Below are 19,910 nucleotides of genomic sequence, written 5' to 3'. Positions count from 1 at the left end.
GTCATGCTAGCATAATAAATGCCAGACAGTATTCCAGGTGCCAAGACAACAAAGAAATGGAAAAGATGCTTGTAAACTGGAAATTATCTGAGTAATGAATAATGCTTCACACTAACAGGACACTCACTGTAGCAAAAGGTCCTTGTGGATCCTCCTTCCCACAGAACTACATGGTTGCCAGGAGCACCAGGACAGACACTGTAGTTGCCCACCAACATCCACTCCCTCCTCTCTTGCTGACTGAACCATGACTTGCTTTAGGGCAGCAATATGCCTCACTAAAAGTGTTAGCTTTCCCAGCCTCTCATCCAGACTTGGTCCTATGACACTGTCCTGCGCAATAAGATCTCAGGAAAAGGCAGGTGAAGAAGTCTATAAATGCCCTTCTTTCCTAAAGATGACGCTGATCTTCTTTGCCCATTTCTTCCTCCTTTGACCTTTGCAGAACTCAGATTTAAGCATTCATGAGGTGACAAGCACAGGACAAGAGCAGAAGTGCTGAAGGAAGCAGAGAATAAAGGAAAACTGAGCCTGGATTCAAGACATGCCAGGGGGTCCTACCACATCAGTGTCTGTCACAGACAAAAAATAACCCTCTTTTTGATTAAACCACTGTGAGCCGATTTTTGTGTCACTTGGAGCTAAACACTCCCTAGGGTAAAACAGCAATTTTATTTTGTTTCTTTTTTGTGTGTGTGAAATCAAGTAATTTTTCTGAAACAAAAACTAGAATTGCATGTGGGTATCAGACCTATTGTCATGTAAACATGATGTAAGATATCAAGGGCAAATCAAGAAAAAAGAGATTGCACTCCTATCTAGGAAATGAGAAAGTGAACTGTCCTTTATTTCAAAGTGGCCCAAACTGACAACCCTGTGTGATGTGAATGGAAAGGCTTATTTTACACCCTTCTCCCCCCCACAGAATGTGCTGGAAGCTGAGATCATCTCCTCCGTCTGTGTAGGAAGCAGTTTCCTCTTAGAATTGTTATTGTATTTGGTATAGAGCTGACCCAGAGCACAGTGACAATACTGACACTAACGGAAACAAAGGAAGATATACTATATGAACTCCAGGTTGGTGCTGGTCAGCTTCAGAAAATAAGGATCAAGCAGCAGCAGCATTTTCTCCTTATTTCAACTCTATCCACTCTCTGCTGAAAAAGCATGCAGTGCAACCTGATTCATTTAGGAGGTGTTTTATAGACAAACTAGAGGCCCAGTGCATGAAAATTTGTGCACTCAGGGGGATCCCTCAGCCTGGCCTACACCCTCTCACAATCCAGGACCCCTCTGGTAGGGTCCCTAGGCCTGGCCTGAGATAAGGGCCTATCGGGCTTTCCTTCCCCTGGCGGCAGGCAGCTGGCCCCACCCCCGCCTCTACCACTGCTTGCCATCTGTGCAGCACTGCCCCCCACTCCCCTGCCACCAGTGGCCTCCCTCTGCAGGCGATAAGCATGGGGTGCAATGGCTTGGCTGGCCTGGGCCTCTCTCTGCGGGGCGATTGCTAGCTAGCAGCACACCTGCCACAGAGTCACAGTAGGTGGCCTGGGCCTCCCTCTTTCTTTGCTGGGGGCAGGGCCAGCCCTGCGATGGGCCATCTGCCTACCTGATTGCCGTCCCTAACCGCTGGCCTGCCTACCTGATCACCCCTAACCATTCTGCCTGCCTGCCTGATCACCCCTAACCACTTACTTGGGGGCAGGGCCAGCTCTCTGAGGGGCCATGGTGGTTCTGGTCTTTGGTCGTTCTAGTCATTATGCTTATGGTGGCTGGCATTTTATTATATAGGATGGCATTAGCATGGGTGATAATATCCACTAGAGCAGTGGTTCTCAACCTTCTGGCCCTTTAAATACAGTTCCTCATGTTATGACCCAACCATAAAATTATTTTCGTTACTACTTCATAACTGTAATGTTGCTACTGTTATGAATCGTAATATAAATATCTGATATGCAGGATGGTCTTAGGTGAACCCTGTGAAAGGGTCGTTTGACTGCCAAAGGGGTCACAACCCACAGGTTGAGAACCACTGCAGAGGATGTAACAGAAAAGTGGAACAGATTTAAATTTCACTGATAACAAACAAATTAAAATACTTTATTTACTATTATGATCTAAATAAATTAGCCACTGAGGGTTATTCATTCATTTAAGGAGATATTAAGTGCCTGCTACATGCCAGACAGTATTCCAGATGCTAGGAATAAGGCAGTATACCCTACAGAAAGGCCTGACCCCTTGGAGCTTACCTTCTGTTGCCAAAGACAGAATCAACAATCAAATGGCTGAAGGACATGGACAATGGACAGGGTGCAAGAGATCAGACAAGCCAGAGCAAAAGGGTCTGCCTTATATTCTGGGTTAGAGTGAGGACACTGGAAAGTATAGAGAGGGACTGAATCAGTGAGAAAATACGGGGGTCATGTTCCTTGAGAAGCATTTGCTTCTACTGGAAACCAGTAAAGGTCTTGGCAGGCTCTGCATTGAGGTGGAACTAGAGGTGCCAATGTAGCGATGACATCCATACCTGGCATTGAAAGCCATGGACTAGATGAAGTCCCTTAGTGAATTAGTGTCCTGGGGGAGAGCAGAAGCCTGAGGACTGAGCCCTGGGGAACACAGTATGTAGAGACAAGAAAGCATGAGATAGCGGCCAAAAAGGAGCAGCTGGGGGAGTAAGAGTAAAGCCAGGAAAAACGCATTGTTCACAGAGGAAGCACGTGAAGGTAGGGAGTCAGTGGCTGTGAGCAGGGCTGGGTGCCTGGAACATTTTCTTTTTTTTTTTTTTTAAATATATTTTATTGAGTTTTTACAGAGAGGAAAGGAGAGAGATAGAGAGTTAGAAACATCGATGAGAGAGAAACATCGACCAGCTGCCTCCTGCACACTCCCCGCTGGGGATGTGCCCGCAACCCAGGTACATGCCCTTGACCGGAATCGAACCTGGGACCTTTCAGTCCGCAGGCCGACGCTCTATCCACTGAGCCAAACCGGTTTCGGCCTGGAACATTTTCATTGAACAGACAGGAACAGGCCTGACTGAAGTTCAAGGGAGAATGGCAGAGGAAAGAGGGAAATCATAGCTTAAACTATTCTGATGAGTTTTTTATATGAAGGATGGTATAAAAGTAGGTTTGTGGTCAAGCATATATCATTATTGTTTCTGTTTGAGTGATAACGGTGATGTTTCAGTCGAAGGAAAATCTGATAACATAGAGACAGGGTGTAATTATAGGGAAAGGTTCTTGAGTGGCCACATAGGGATAAGCTGGAGGCCAGTGGGGACTGAGTGCTGACAGCAGGGACTCAAGCAGTTTCGGTGGCAGGGGCATGTGTACAGAGGAGGGTGTGCTGGAAGATCAGGGTAGGGGTTGACCAATTTTTCCCTGAAAGCATTTATTTTCTCAGCAAAATAGCAGCAAGATATCAGCTGAGACTAAGAATGGAGCAAGGGATGCAACAGTATTAAATCTAGAGAAAAAAATTAACTGTTCAAATATGCTCATGTTCTCATTTCAAATAATTAAGCGTTCACAATCTTTTTTTTTTGAATTGGAAACTTTTGTATTTGTAGCCAGTTTTCTTTTTCACCCCACACCCAGGAAATTTATATTATAGTTTGCTAAGAAGATTTAATGAAATAATTACCCTCGACTATTGGAGAATGCAAATAATAAGCATATCTTTCAAACTAATATTATAGGTTAATCATACTTATTCTCCGTCTCCGAATAAAATTGGGGACAATAAATACCCGTTGTGATATAACAATGAGTTTCTCAAAAAAGGAGAAGAAATAGTGTAACTAAACACCATGTTTACTTGTACTGGGTTTCAGACTGCCGGGTTTCATGATATATAAATAAAATAGAACAATAATTTTCTGAAATGGAAATGCAAAATAATTTTTAAAAGGTTACTAAAACTATGGATATTATACTTACTTGGCGATTCAGAAAAAACATTAAAGATAACGATGTCAATATTAGTAGAGGAAGGTAAATTAACCATCCACCTATCACAGGAAAACATTCAGAAGTGTGCTAGAGTCCTGAAGGACCAGTGAACGTGAAAACGATACTAATCCCACCCCACAGGAAAATGTGTTAAGAAAAGAGGGCAAAAGCAATGGACAGTTTTCTAGAGGTCCCTTCCACAGATCTGACAGAGCTTCTGAGCAGTGAGGACAAAAAGTGAAACATGGTATATTGGGTTTTGCTCAGTATTTAAAAAAAGACTGCAGAGCAGCTGGCAAAGATTTTCTTAGCAAATATGATAAAATGCATTTATCACATGCTGAGCTTTAAATAGGGAGAGAATAGTATGGTGGGTAATTGGATAATTGCACAAGGATCCCAGAACAAGAGGATCTCATGTGTAATATGGGTACAGTTTCAGGGAGACCATAGGTTTGCTGGAAAACGGGATGATTCCACCTGAGCTATCTGGATGAAATATCATTTCTCTGGCTGCTATAAAGGTCTAGAAACAAAACAGTGAGGACTATGTGAATGGTTTTCACCAATATGTGGCTGTAATGACATTTAAACAGGGAATTTATATCATCAGTTATACCATAATTATTTAAATATACAAAACTAGGCTCTTTTTAATACTAAATAGCATAAGCCTTCATAAATTGCCAATCTGTTTTATTGCCTAGTTTTTAACTTTGAAAAAAATCAGGAAAATGACACTCTTGATTTATGCAGGAAAAAACTGAGAGAGGTCCATGTAGATAAGACAGAAGCACCAGATTTTAAAACTAGAAAAGACTTTAGGGATTATTGGCTCACTAAAAAATTTGGTTTACATGTCACTAAATAGAACTAAGCCTACACCTAACCGATAAATTTATTGTGAGGAACTGAGGGTAATATGGCATCAAAAAGTAATTAATATAAAGACTATTTCACTAGACTTTCCTACTACATTTTTTTCATTATTTTTAAGGAAGAAATCAAAACAGACTATCTTCTAAATCTTAATTTTTATATAATTTTGTCTCAAAGATCATTTAAAAAACCTAAAACTCTTTGTTCTGAACCTCCTTTAGCTTGTCTTTTATATAAAAACAGAGGCCCAATGCACGAATTTGTGCAAGGGGCTCAGCCCTCAAAGCCCCAGCTTTGTTCAGAAGGTCGTCTGGACGATTGTCCTGATGGTCATTCTGCTGTTTGGTCTCATTAGCATATTAGCTCTTTATTATAGAGGATCAGATTTTTTTAAAAATGACTAATTTGGTACTGGATTTATGTAAATGCATTATTCCCACCTAATCTAAATTAAAATGCTGCAAAACCACCTTTCTCTCCTTCTCAATCGTTTTCTCTCTCCCTCTCTCTGATGTCTGTAACCGATGCTTGGATGAAATGAAAGAAGCAGGACCTGTGCAGGAGTTTCTTCACTGGCGGCTTTGAATTAGTCTGGATTATAGAATTTAGTGAGAAAGACAAGCCCTTACTGACTGCAAGTGTCAGTGCTGCCCCCAAGGGACCTCCATGCACAGAGATGCCACAGACTAGACAACCTACATGCTGCCTGATAAAAACAGCAAATAATAATGTTCATTACAGACATAAAGGCAACCACTCAGAGAAGTCTCCCATCACAAGGTGCAACCATCCAGATTCTAGCTCATCTACGGCTCTGTGGCAGCAAAGGTAGCATGGGCCCCAGGGACTGTCATTTCAGTCCCATCGGGAGCAGCAGGGCATTGCAAACCAGGCTCTGCCAGGTTAGAGGCCATGGACACAGAAGGATCAGGAGAGCCTGAGAGTCAATTAGAGAAAAGAGAGAGGTCCCATGACTAGCATACAAAGCAGGAAGGACTCAGATATATATTTAAACATATAAATTTTCAGGTCCCACAAAATCAGAATTCTGGAGGTGAGCTTGTAAATCTTATTTCTTAAATATTCCCCATGCAGGTTGGGAACCACTGACCTAGTCTATCCACTTAATTCAGCAAACAAGGAAATAAAGTTTTAGAAGGTTAAATGATCTGTGCTATATAGAAAACCACATTTCAGTTAATAGGACAAGAACTTAAGGTTCCTAAGTTACAGATCTGTACTCTTTCACTCTGCTATGCTGCCCAATAAGCAACTGCTATAATAGAAACTTTTATATGTTCATATACACAAATTTTTTAAAATACATTTTATTGATTTTTTACAGAGAGGAAGAGAGAGGGATAGACAATGAGAGAGAAACATTGATCAGCTGCCTCCAGCACACCCCCTACGGGGGATGGGCCCACAACCAAGGTACATGCCCTTGACCGGAATCGAACCTGGCATCTTTCAGTCCACAGGACGACACTCTATCCACTGAGTCAAACCAGTCAGGGCTACACAAATTTATTAATCAACAATTCCTAGCTCTAAAGCAGGGGTTCTCAAACTTTTTAAACAGGGGGCCAGTTCACTGTCCCTCAGACCGTTGGAGGGCCGGACTATAGTTTAAAAAGAAACTATGAACAAATTCCTATGCACACTGCACATATCTTATTTTTAAGTAAAAAAACAAAATGAGAACAAATACAATATTTGTATTTGCATGTGGCCCGTGGGCCATAGTTTGAGGACCCCTGCTCTAAAGGATAGCAAGGGTAGACATGAAAGTCAAGGTATCCAACTACACACAATGAACAGAATACTCTGGCTGATCCCACCATGCTATCAGCAATGAATGTGGTAAGGACCACACATGGGAGTCAGAGACCATCACTACTCCTCTAGTCCTCATACTCCTCCCAATGGGAACAGATCCCTGAGCTGGAAATAGTCCTAGTATTTAAAATGAGATGTGGTTTTCACACAGCATGACCTTCTGCCCACCAACACATCACCTAATGCTGAACAGGTGCTGAATGTTCAGCTCAATGACAGTGGGTAACCCCTCTGCTGGGCTTACTGAGACACAGTTTGCAATAACTGTGACTGAAAACATTTTTTGCCTTACTTGCCGAATTTAGAAACTAACCCTAGAATAAGACGTGAGTCCACTGTTGCTGAATTTTCCATGGCTGCCTGGCATTGTATAACATTTGGTTGGAGATATTACACAAGCTGCACATTAAAGAATGAAAACTTGCTTTTTTGCAAATATGATACTATTTTGATTATTATTGCTTTGTAGAGTAATCCAAAGCCAGGAAAGATGGATGGATCTATGGAATATCACGCTATGAGAAATGTCAGATGGACAAAAAGTCAAGAACGATATAATTTCATTCATATCCTATCTAATAAAAGACAAAAGGGTAATTAACCGTACCTTCGCTACACTTCCCATTGGCTAATCAGCACCATATGCAAAATTGCATACTGCAGGCAGGGCTGGCCAGCGCCAGATGCCATCCAAGCCCTGTGTGCGGCCCTGGGCAGCTGAGCTTAGGCGGCACGATTGCATCACCTAAGCCCCGCCCCAGCCGGGATCCCCATGTGCTGCCTAAGCCCCGCTGCCAGCAGCAGGCAAGTGTGGAGGGCAGGTGGCCCCCGGGCGGGCCTGCTCCTAGGATCGCCATGGGGATCCCAGAGCATGCAAGTGCGGAGGGTGGGCAGCCCCCGGGTGGGCCTGCTCCTCGGATAGCCATGGCGATCCCAGAGCAGTCAAGTTCCCCACAGGCAGCACCAAGCAGGGCCTAACCCCGGTCTCTGCAGTGATCCGGTGATCCATGAGCAGGAAAGCACACCCTGCAGGCAGCACCCGACCCTGGCCACAGCTCAAGGGAGAGAAAAACATGCAGTGGAGGCCAGGAGCTTGAGAGATCAACACAGAGGGGCGCCTGCTCCAAACCCCCCCGGTGTGGCTGGGGGCAGGGCCCCAGCAGACACACACACACACACACACACAGCGCCTGCTCTGAGCCTCTGCTGCCAGACTGTGGCCATCAGTAGGACATCACTGAGGGCTCCCGGACTGTGAGAGGGGCAGGCTGGGCTGAGGGAACCCCACCCACCGGTGCATGAATTTTGTGCACCGGGCCTCTAGTGTGGCATATAAAACTGAAAGCATTAATGAACAAACAAGACAAGCAAACAAGAAAAACCTCATAGACACAGCCATTAGTTTGGTGGCCACCAATGGAAAAAGGTGATTGGGGAAGGTAAAAAAGATAAAGAAGGCAAAATAATAAGCTAGCCAGAGAAAGACAAGTATCACAAGATCTCACTCATATGCGGAATTTACTGAACAAAATAAACTGATGAACCAAACAGATACAGAGACATAGAAGCATGGGAAAGACTGGTGAATCTCAGAGGGAAGGGAGGAGAGGGGGCAGGAAAAGATTAACCAAAGACCTTGTATGCATATATGCATAACCCATGGACACAGAAAATAGTGCAGTGAAGGCCTGGGGGCTGGGGACGCAGTAGAGGGAGCCAATGAGGGAAACATCTGTAATACTTTCAACAATAAAGATAAATTAAAAGGGGGCAAAATATATATTTACAGAAGAAGAACTGACTGAGTGGTAAATACACAATGCAACATACAGATGATGTATTATAGAACTGTAACTTGAAACCTATATAATTTTATTAACCAATGTCATCCAAATAAATTTAACTAAAAAAAAGAATGAAAACTTGTAAAAACTGTATTTATTTTTTTTAAACTCAATGATGAGAGAGAATCATTGATCAGCTGCCTCCCACATACCCCCTACCGATGATAGAGTCTGCAACCCGGGCAAATGCCTTGGCTGGAAATCAAACCATGACCTCCTGGTTCATAGGTTAATGCTCAACCATTGAGGCACACCAGCTAGGTGAAAACTATTTCTTTTCCTCTGTTTTACAATTCCTTAGGTCATAAATGATTTTAATAGTCAGGAAAACAGTCAAGGAAAGGAGCATTATGAAGAATTTATGATTATTAAAAGGGAAGGATGTCTTGAAAGGGAAGGTCAGTAATGCAGAAGGTATGCATTACTGGGATGTAATGCCAGTATGATATGCTATCAGCACCGTGCCTCTCACCATTAATGGATTTTAACTATTTGATGATCATAGAAATAACATTACATATAGATAACATTTCTGAAGGAACGATACAAGTAAAATTAGAAGTAGTCTAAAGAATGCTCCAGGGAGGGTGAGATGGAGCAGAAGACGTTTTAATATAGCAGGGGGAGGCTTTTGGCTGGTCCATGTAGCTCTGGCTTTGCATCTGCAGCTGCTAGGGTGAGGAGCTCTTAAATATGTCGATCTGTGAGCAGATCATGAGAAAGATCTATACTCACCGGTGCTGGATGCACAGGTGCAGAGAGCTGTTAGCCCAAAGACTTGTGCAGATTATTCTGCCACCATTATCTTATGTGTTGAAGTGAAACTCATTGCTTTGCTCAGAAAGAAATTCTAATTTTTACTTTTTGGTTTGAAATAAATGGCAAAGCATGAATGTTGCTGTTCACAATCTGGCCAGATGTGACTCATTGACTGGGACAGGATAATAATCTTGTTCAGTTTACTGTCAAACTATTGAGTCAGTCCATGACTTTGAGAAGTTAGTGTGTATTTGTTCTACATGTCTGTAACTTTGCACAGAGCTGTACCTTGTTAAGATACAACCTACCAATGTCGGTAATGGGAGGACTAATACCTACCCACCTTGTTACATTCCATCTCCACCGAACAGCAGCAAGCAAACTCATCTAGCTATGATGGAAACATAACCTATAAAATCGTTCTGAGCTGCCACTAGGATTTCAAAGATTAAGTTTTAGAACCAAGTAAATGAGTTCTGCCTTCACACCTCCAGAAGGCAGAGCACACAGGATAAGACTTCAACAAGGACCATTTAAAACATAATATCAGTTATACTGTAAGTACATTTTGAAATGTATTATTTTTCCTTGATATCTCTAGCATGCAAATCTGTAATTAGGGACTTCTAAAATAGCTAACTTTTTTTAAAAACACAATGCACTGTAATTGTCTATTAAGTCAATGACTACTTAGGGACTCTTAAAACACTGCTGATTACTTGCTTGCTATATTTTGGAAGAACAAGTACTAAGATTCTTTATAAAATCATCTTTAAAACAGAGTAAAATTGAAAATGTGTTGTTACTTAAGTTAACAATCTCCATTTTTTTTCCTCTGAATGACATCTATCCATCATAGTTTCTTTCCACATCTAGGCTATAATCGCATTAACTCTTACTTTATAATCTAAGTGAATTTCCATCTCTGATGAAATAAAACTTCTCTAATTCAACAGGACCCCAAATGCTCATCAAAGAGGGTTTTATGCATTATTCATTTCTTAATGTAGATTAATGAATTTCATCTCACTTAACAGGATAAACAATGTATTAGGCCATATGGTGCATTTACAAGTCATTCTGCTATGCATCTGCTGTGTAATGAAACAAATGAGATAAAAATTCACTATATCTTTTTATCAGTTATGTTCTATTTTGCTTGTTTAACAGTTAAATAAATTAGCCTGTTCTTAAGGTCTTTATTTATAAAGGCTATGCATATTATACTTTGTATTACTATTTTACTAATATATACTTTAATTTCATAATAATGCTTCATTTAATCTACTTTGTAATAAAGCATCATAATTAGTTCTAAATACAAATCACAAATAAACTAGAGAGAGAACAATGACCAGGTTATTTAGACATGCAAGCCACTAGAAAATTTCCTTTTTCTGCCACCCAACTTTTTATTAATGAAATCTTCCTTTGTTAGTAATGAGAAGTGTTTGGCCCATGTCCTTACCACTAGTCCTGACTAGACTAATTCCATAGCTACAACTAAATAATTCACTTCATAAAGGTTGTAGGTAAGAGCCCACTTTGGCCACTAGAGATGCATGTTTTGGTGTAAGTGATTAACCAATCCTTAGAGAGAGAAATGGATAATATTTACTGGAAGCCAAACACTAGAGAAATGATGACATGCAATACTCATCGACCCTCCACTCATGAAGCCTACAGTCTCATAAGCACTACTGATAAAAAGCTGGGAAATAGATGATTAAAGTAATACTTACATATTGTGAGAAAAGGAAGTTGTGAAATGGAATATAATAGTGGTGGCTGTTTGTAGATAATGTGGCCCAGGAAGGCCTTCCTCAGAAGAAACCATTTGAGATGAATTCTACAGAGTGAGAAAAAGTCCTCCATTCTACAGGGTGAGAGAGAATCCCCCACTCTACAGGGTGAGAGAGAGAGTCTCCTACTCTACAGGGTGAGAAAGAGTCCCTCACTCTACAGGGTGAGAGAGAGAGTCCTCCATTCTGAACAGAGAAGATAGAGGTGCTACCCTTTCTGGAAGCCCAGACATGGTACTACCACAGGCTTCTCCAAGGCTGGAACCTCAGACCAGCTGGGTCACCCACTTTCCTGTCTAAAGAAGGGGTGACAGAGAGGGAAGCCTCACATGATTATAAAAGTATTAACACACAGTAGGGTTCAGGCAAACCAGAAATGCATTCTAACTATGGCCCTGGACCACCTTTGTCCCCACAAGCTGGGCAAACTCCGAGTCTCCAGGGACCTGATGAGCTCAGAGGATTGTGTCACTTTTATGTTTGACATCCACATCTTTGGTGTCTCCCAAAAATAAAGCACTTTTTCTAGGTTGGTTCACACTTTTCGAGAATATGAATCAAACCCTCTCTCCTACATCTACTTATTTTTATACCTCAGCTGAGAGAGCAGTCTGCTTCTCTCAAGTTTGTGGTGGTTGGTATTCATGGCACAAACGGTGAGGCAAGCCTCCTCTGACAACTGGTCACCTTCAGGGGGGCTCTCCCTGGAGGGCTCAGCAGCCCACTATGTCACTCCACACCCCCATCAGCTCTTGTTATTTTATGTTTGTTTTTTGTCATTTCAGAAAAAAACACTTTATACATACCTATGAGAAAAGTCAGTTACCAAGTGGCTCATCCAAGTCTATACTTAATTCAAAAACTGTTTCTGGTTTGGTTTGGTTTTCTTTTTTGTCTCCAGCTATATTTCCCTTATTAGAGGTATTGGGACCTATCATAACTTTATTTTATTATTCTATCCCTACCTGGAAACATTTCCGTGCAGTCAGATATTTTATTCTTTTTAAATATCATTTCTAAAAGTGTATTTAAAACAAGGGCTGAAGGAGTAGGTAGGGGGAAATAATATAGACAGATTACATTTATAAAATGCAGGAGGTTAGGAAAATAACAAGCAAATTGGAGAAATATTCACTGAGAGCCTACGCTGTGTGGAGAGCACAGGCTGCGCCACGCAACCCATGGCAGGAAGTGGTAGGTCACCAGCAACATGAGGTGTCCGTCACCATGAGAAGTATTCTAGTAAGGGAGAAGGATGAGAACAGAAACAAATAAACTTATAATCTCATGTCAGCCTGTGAGAACTGTCACTAAGAAACACAAAGGCAGCTAACAGAGCTAAAGAATGGCAAGGCTGCCCTGACTGGTTTGGCTCAGTGGATAGAGCGTTGGCCTGCGGACACAAGGGCCCCAGGTTCGATTCCGGTCAAGGGCATGTACCTTGGTTGCGGGCCCATCCCCAGTAGGGGATGTGCAGGAAGCAGCTGATCAATGTTTCTCTCTCATCAATGTTTCTAACTCTCTATCCCTCTCCCTTCCTCTCTGTAAAAAATCAATAAAATATATTTTTTAAAAAAAGAATGGCAAGGCTGTTGTCTTGTAAACAGCTCAACAGAGAAGGCATCTCTGGGAGGGACCCTCAGAACAAGCCTTGGGAGCACAGGGGGCACAGGTTCCAAGTCAAGGGCACAGCAGGAGCAGACGTGGATGCATGCTGTTATGCTGGGAAGAGCCCTGAGTGAGCAAGGATAAGAATACAAAACTCTGTTAGGAGCTCCCACGGATCAAATTGCAGAGGGCCTGTGAGTGAGAGGAAGAGCTGTGGAACAAACTCTGTGTGAGCCAAGAAGCCTTTGGAGGGATCTGGGCACAAGAGTGGTCAATAAATAAATAAATAAATAACAAAAAAAGGAGAGGACAAAATACTGTAGGATGATAAGGATAAAGAGAAAACTCATCTCCTCAAGGACATCAAAGTTTTGGAGACCAGGTGACTCTTGACTGCAAATGATTTCACCTTGTTGGCCCAAGGCTAGAAGGAAGGGAAGATACATCCTACCCAGAGGCAGAGCAGCCTTCTGTATGGTCTGAGAAGCAAGGCAAAAGGAGACCCAACAAAAGTGCACTGCCTAAAACAGGGACAAAGAAATGGTAAATTGTGCTTAACAGAGAAGGCTATTAGAACTGGTTAAATCCACTTGATTTGACAACTAGAAAGCTACTAAACAATTCAGTGAGAATAATTTTATTTTGCTGGTGGTATATTTATAATTGTGATATTGTTATCTATAATAAAAAATATTTATACCCATCCTGGTTCAGAACTCCTAAAATTCTTGAATTTCCTGTGTTGAGAATAATAAGTGTCTTTTGTATGTTAATGAAATGATGATTTTGGGAAGCTCTTAAGTATGAGGGCGGGTTGCCTGTGGAGCCAACCATGTAATTGCAGGGTTGGAAACTTCAATCCCACCCTAAACCACTGGGGAGGGGAGAGGGGCTGGACACAGTTCAATCTCCAGTGGAAAATAATTTAATCAATCATACCTATGCAATAAAGGATCTATAAAAACCCAGAAGGACAGGGTTGGAACACTTTTGGGTTAGTACATTGAAATGTATCCATGTGCCACCATGCTGGGACATGAGGACAGAACATCACCCCGTATATTACTTCATAACTAGTTTCCTGAATTCTATGTGTGGCTCAAGCACCTTAATTGAACTCAAGGTGGGGGCCATGGAAACCTATGATGTATAGTCAGTTTTTTACAAGCAGAGTTAACAACTTGAACTTTTGACTGATATCTGAAGTGGGGACAGTATTGTGCAGGGGTCCTCAAACTTTTTAAACAGGGGGCCAGTTCACTGTCCCTCAGACCGTTGGAGGGCCGGACTATATTTTAAAAAAAAACTATGAACAAATTCCTATGCACACTGCACATATCTTATTTTGAAGTAAAAAAAAAACCAAAATGGGAACAAATACAATATTTGTATTTGCATATGGCCCACAGGCCGTAGTTTGAGGACCCCTGGTCTTGTGGAACTGAGTCTTTCACCTATGGAGTCTGATGCTATCTTCAGGTAGACAGTGTCAGAATGGACTGAATTGTAGGACATCCAATTGGTGTCAGAGAATTGCTTGGTGTGAGGAAAAACCCCACATATGGAATTGGGTACAAATTTGCAGTGATATATTCAGGATTTTTAAATAAGAGAACAGCATAGTTCTTTAGTTCTTAGTTTAATGGGGCTTATAGGATCTACTTATCCTAAGCTTAAGTCAATAATTCTAAATGTTTTGAACTGTCCTAAATGTTATTCAATATTTGCTCAGAGATCAGCAACCCTTCATGGATAGTGTGATTATAACAAGTACCTAGGAAAAGGCCATACTGGTTGTGTCAGTTCTAGAAAATAAAGTCAACTCCCAATTTTCTGGATCAATGAAGAGAAACGGTGGCATGGGAAGCAAATGGTCCTGCACTCTTCACCCAGCACTACTATTTCCTGAGGGGCCACTGTGTCTCTAATAACCAAAAGCAGCCATTAAGGCACTTAATGTCACAAGCCTGCAAGTCCCAGAGGTAAAGTAACCTTCACAAAGGCATGGAGTCAGTCAGAGCAGAATAGAATATAATCCAAGTTTTTCTAACTCCAAAGTCGATCATATCCAACCTTGGTTAATTTCCAAAGCAAGAGCTACTGGCCATCCATTGCCCAATGGAGTAGGTAATCTGTGGGAGTATAACTAACAATAAAAGAAAAGAAATGAGCTCTATTTAAAGAAATTTAACATCAAATGTGACTGGGATTACAGTTTCCCAATGATATGACTAAAAAGATTGCCCCCCAAAATCAAGTAGATGACCAAGTTAAGCATGGCTTTTTTTGCTTTTGATGTTTTTATATCTTTTTTAAAATAGACTTTTATTGATTTCAGAGAGGAAGGGAGAAGGATAGAGAGATAGAAACATCAATGATGAGAGAGAATCTGATCGGCCGCTTCCTGCATGCCCTCTACTGAGGAATGAGCTTGCAACCCACGCATGTGCCCTTGACCGGAATCTATCCTGGGAACCTTTAGTCCACAGGCAGAAGCTCTATCCACAGAGCCAAACCAGCTGGAGCTCTACACTAATAAAAGAGAAACATGCAAATTGGTGTCACTCCGCTACGCCCAACAGCCAATCAGATCAACTATGCTAATTAACCCAACAAAGATGGTGGTTAATTTGCATACGCAGGCGAGGAGTGAAGACTGAAGTCTGAAGACTAAAGACTGAAGACTGAAGCCAAGCCTTGCTGTGGCCAGACCAAAGGCCTGGGTCCAGGGTGCCAGAGGAAAACCAGTGCCAGCAGCCAGGGGAAGGAAGGCCTACTGTGTGAATCTTCATGCAATGGGCTTCTAGTTTTTATATATTTGTAAAGACACTCGTGGAATGCAAAGCATGACAGAAAGATCTTAACAACTTAATAGTGCTACATCTTAAGTATTTAATTCGGATGCTAAGTGTAGAAAAAGTCCACCATGAAGGGCTATACATTAGAGAAACAAATCATGCTTTCATGATACATTTCAGAAAAGTTTCTTCTGGCAGAGGAACACAGGACAACTGCAGGTGAGCATCTGTGGCTGAGAATGGCACCTAGTGGGTAATTGTCATCACCTGGCCATACAAACTGTTGCTCTTCCCAGATGAATGAGAACATTCAAATTTTCATGCTCAGAAGGCTTTTGTGATCACCAGTTACTGTTTTGAGAACTTCTATATTAGGCCTTAGTGACTGAATATTATAAATTATTGAATATTATGATTATGGAGAAAATGAGGTATGATTTCGGTTTTGCACAAACTATTATAAGGAAGAAATGACAAAAACAGGAACTTGTTACAACAGTCACTGCTAGACTTTCAAACTTGGTTTTGTTGTAGTACCTAGACTAACCATTTTTTTCTCCATTCAAGTGGGAAAATTTTTCAGTGATAAATAAATTTTGGAGCAGAACTCTGTTTATGTGTGTGGTTTTGTGTATTTTTGCACGAATGGTATATATTGAACCATATTATGTCTGGAAGTCTAGGTATTTAAACATTAATAAGACTACTGATGAACATATGAATAGTTATAAACCACAGGGTTAACTGAGCAACCTATAATAAGTCATATTAATAATGATTACTCTAAACAAATTTATAACAAAAAAGCACGTGCATGACCAACTGAAGACAGCCAATTACAAGTTATCTTCCCCCCAAATTATAGGAATTCCAATCCCGAGTGTGAGTACTCAAAACAGAAATCTTGTATTATTGCTAACACATGAAACTTCAGAAAAAAACTGAAGTAAACTCCACTCAGATACTAATTTTAGCACAATTTTGAATGTTGTAATCCTTAATATTTTACAGTTGTATATAAAAATGAAAATCTATAGAATGTTATGCAATTTGCTGAAAACAGCTAGCATTAATTGAGCACATACTATGGGGTCAGGTAGTCTTAAGATGTTATGCATATATTTACCCTATTTCATTATTATAAACTAGAGGCCCGGTACACAAAAATTTGTGCACTCCGGGGTAGGAGGTCCCTCATCCCGGCCTGTGCCCTCTCACAGTCTGGGACCCCTCCGGGGTGACCACCTGCTGGCTTAGGCCCACTCCCCGGGGGATTGGGCCTGACATGGCAATCAGACATCCCTCTGGCAGCCCGGCAGCCCTCAGGGGATGTCCACTTGCCAGCGGGGAGCAGGCCAACTGCAGTTGGACATCCTTAGCGCTGCTGAGGAGGCAGGAGAGGCTCCCACCACCACCGCTGTACTGGCAGCCATCAGCCTGGCTTGTGGCTGAGCAGAGCACCCCGCTGTGAGAGCGGTGGAATAGTGGGTGTGGTAGTTGTTTTGGTCCTCATCATTTATTTCTTGGTGTTGCAATTCTATTCCATAGGTTCAGTAGAATGAATTCTTCTACTTAGTTCAAGCTTACAGAGCCCTTAATAAGCATCAAACTCATCTTCTACAAGATGGGAGGAAAACTAAGAAAAGCCAACATTTGCTCCAGTTTTGATTCCTTTAAGGAAAGTTTATGTCTTGATCAACCTTCATGTGTCTGCACATGAAGTCATGAAAAAGTATTTGTGGAGCAACAGAAGGAAGGATGGGCTCATAGCTGGTACCTTCCAGGATCATAACAGGCAAAGTAGGGCCACAACCAAGCCCTGGCCTCCAGAGCAGTCATTGATCATTTGTTTATTAGGATGCCTTTATTCTATAGTAGACTGAATTTGTATTTAATATTTTTATCATGATCATATTTTTAAAAATATTGAGGTATTATTTATATACAAGAGGCCCGGTGCACAAAATTTGTGCACTGGAGGGGGGGTTTCTTCAGTGTGAGAGGGTGCAGGCTAGGCCAAGGGACCCCACCAGTGCAGGATCAGGGATGGGTAGGGATGTGGGAGGTTGGCCAGCCAGGGAGGAATCACGGGAGGACTCCAGGGCATGTCCAGCCCATCTTGTTCAGTCCCGATCAGCCAAATCCCAGCAGCAAGCTAACCTACCAGTTGGAGCATTTGCCCCCTGGTGGTCAGTGCACGTCATAGCCATTGATTGAGTGTCCTTAGCATGTCATTAGCATATTATGCTTCGATTGGTTGAACGGAGGACTAGACACTTAGCATATTAGACTTTTATTACATAGGATATGGAATAGACATACTAATATCACCTTCATTTTATAGGTGAGGCACAGAGAGGCACATGCTCAGCAAGCAGTAAAACTGACATTCAAACCCAAGCATTCAGACTCCACATTTCGTACTTTTAATGACTAGGCTATGTTGCCTCCAGAACTTGAACTTTTAGATCCATTCTAGGCTATTCAGGATGATCTGTGCAACTCATCCATACACTCATTTCTAACTATGATAAGGGTGCAAATAGTGCAATGGTGTTGGAAGGGAGGAGTGCAGGTCAAAGATGGATTCTGGAGAAATTAAAAAAGAGTATCAGCAAGAAGTAATGACTGGTTGTATGTGTGGGGTGATAAAGGGGTAAGGACGGGGCAGAGACCAGAATGATTTTGAATAAGAAGTAGGAGATTTGGAAGCAAGTAGGAACAACAACAGAAAAACAAGGTTTTGGCTTAGGATGATATTCACGTTTGAGATAAGCATCCATAGGTTTCAGGATACTTATGAGACATTCGGGTCAAGAAGTCCATTAAGCAGCTTGGCCAAGTAACAGGCAGTGAGCAAAGAGAGCTGCCCCTATACCTGAAACGCTGATCCATCTCTACCCCTGTTGAAATCACTCCTACTTAAGAAAGTACTGGAATGAGAGACTGAGGTGTGCATGTGGGAATTGGGGAGGGGGGATGACATAAAGTGAGACCATTTCCCCAGTATGCTGGGGTATGAAATCTGGGAAAATACAAAGCAGGGAAAAAGAAACCACAAAGCATAAATGCTTATACTCTTCTCCCAGCATGGTACTGAGCATGACTCCCTGCGTTACACTCTGTGTACAGACCCTGTGCTTGACAAAGCACTGCAACTTACATAAGGACCTGTACCATATTGGCTTTGTGGCTTTGGAAGAATCTAGCAAATGTAAAAATGCTTGCCATATTTTCAGGGACTCTTCTCATTTCTACAAGAAGTTAAGGAATTCTTTCAAAAATGTAGTCCTTTCGGAATTAAGGTTCAAGCATCATTGGGTTGGCTCAATGTAAGGTATCTTCATTAACAGAAAAACTTACTAGCTTCATCCCAAGAAGCCAAAAGGAGAGCAACAGAAGCAGTGAGCAAACAAAACACACAACCATGCAGCTGCTTGCACATGGGCCTAAAACTGGTTGTTAGTCATGACAGCCTATTCTGATCAGAAGAATCCTTCAGGCAAAAGAATAAGATATTTTGGTTTAAGGTTCATTAGAATTTAGAGTGGTTAATTTCCTTCTTAACTTTAAGTAGCCTGAAAGACAGAAATAGTAAACATAGCAATAAAAGAGAGGTTGTATAAAATTTTTACAACTATTTTTAATTGCTGAAATTTAAAATATTTGTTTTGTCTAAACATTTTAAAATCTATTCTATAAATGAAATTAAGATGGAATTAAAAAAACAACAACCATACTTCAGTTAAAAGCAATGGTCAAAATTAGATGGATTTAAGCCTGGCTCTGTTTTCCAAACTAAAATATAAAAATGAAGATACTTATATTTATTTATTTAATTTATCCAATACAAATATATATATATATTCAGAAAGGAAAAGAGAGAGAGAGAGATAGAAACATCAATGATGAGAGAAACATTGATTGGCAGCCTCCTGCACAGCCCACACTGGGGATTGAGCCTGCAAACTGGGAGTGTACCCTGATGGGGAATTGAACCATGACCTCCTGGTTTATAGGTCGATACTCAACCACTGAGCCAAGCCAGCTGGGCTGAAGATTCTTTTAGATAATACCATCAAAAGAATTTCTTAATGATTATAACTTTTCATTTATATGAAGCATGAAGCTTAATTGCCAGTAAATGGCTTTCAGTGTATCTCTAGTGATGATTAATCAATTCACCTATCTATATTTAGCTTTCAAGTATTTATAATTGCTGGAGTCCAGCCCCAGCAGGTCCAGGGGTCCCCAAAGGTGTGGACGGAGTCGGTGAAGAAGGAATGACGTGGAGACAGCGTTCAGTTGATCAGCAGCCTTGCCAGGATCTCTAGCCACAATCTCCAGCCCAGTTCTGTGTCCATGTTCTCTTGCTAGGTTCTCCAGCCAGGTTCTGTAGCCATGTTCTCTCGCTAGGTT

The 19,910-nt window shown here is 41.5% G+C and overlaps 1 protein-coding gene across 1 annotated transcript in view; it reads right to left on the bottom strand.

The window, feature by feature from the left end:
• The window catches only part of L3MBTL4 (l(3)mbt-like 4 (Drosophila)), a 303,733-nt gene that overhangs the window by 146,365 nt on the left and 137,458 nt on the right, over window positions 1-19,910 (bottom strand). The window lies entirely within an intron of this gene.

Source organism: Myotis davidii, unplaced genomic scaffold (genome assembly GCF_000327345.1).
Source record: "Myotis davidii unplaced genomic scaffold, ASM32734v1 scaffold96, whole genome shotgun sequence".
In the NCBI taxonomy this organism is placed as follows: Eukaryota; Metazoa; Chordata; class Mammalia; order Chiroptera; family Vespertilionidae; genus Myotis; species Myotis davidii.
Note: the sequence above shows the minus strand (reverse complement) of the source record. Positions and strands in the feature narration are given on the sequence as shown.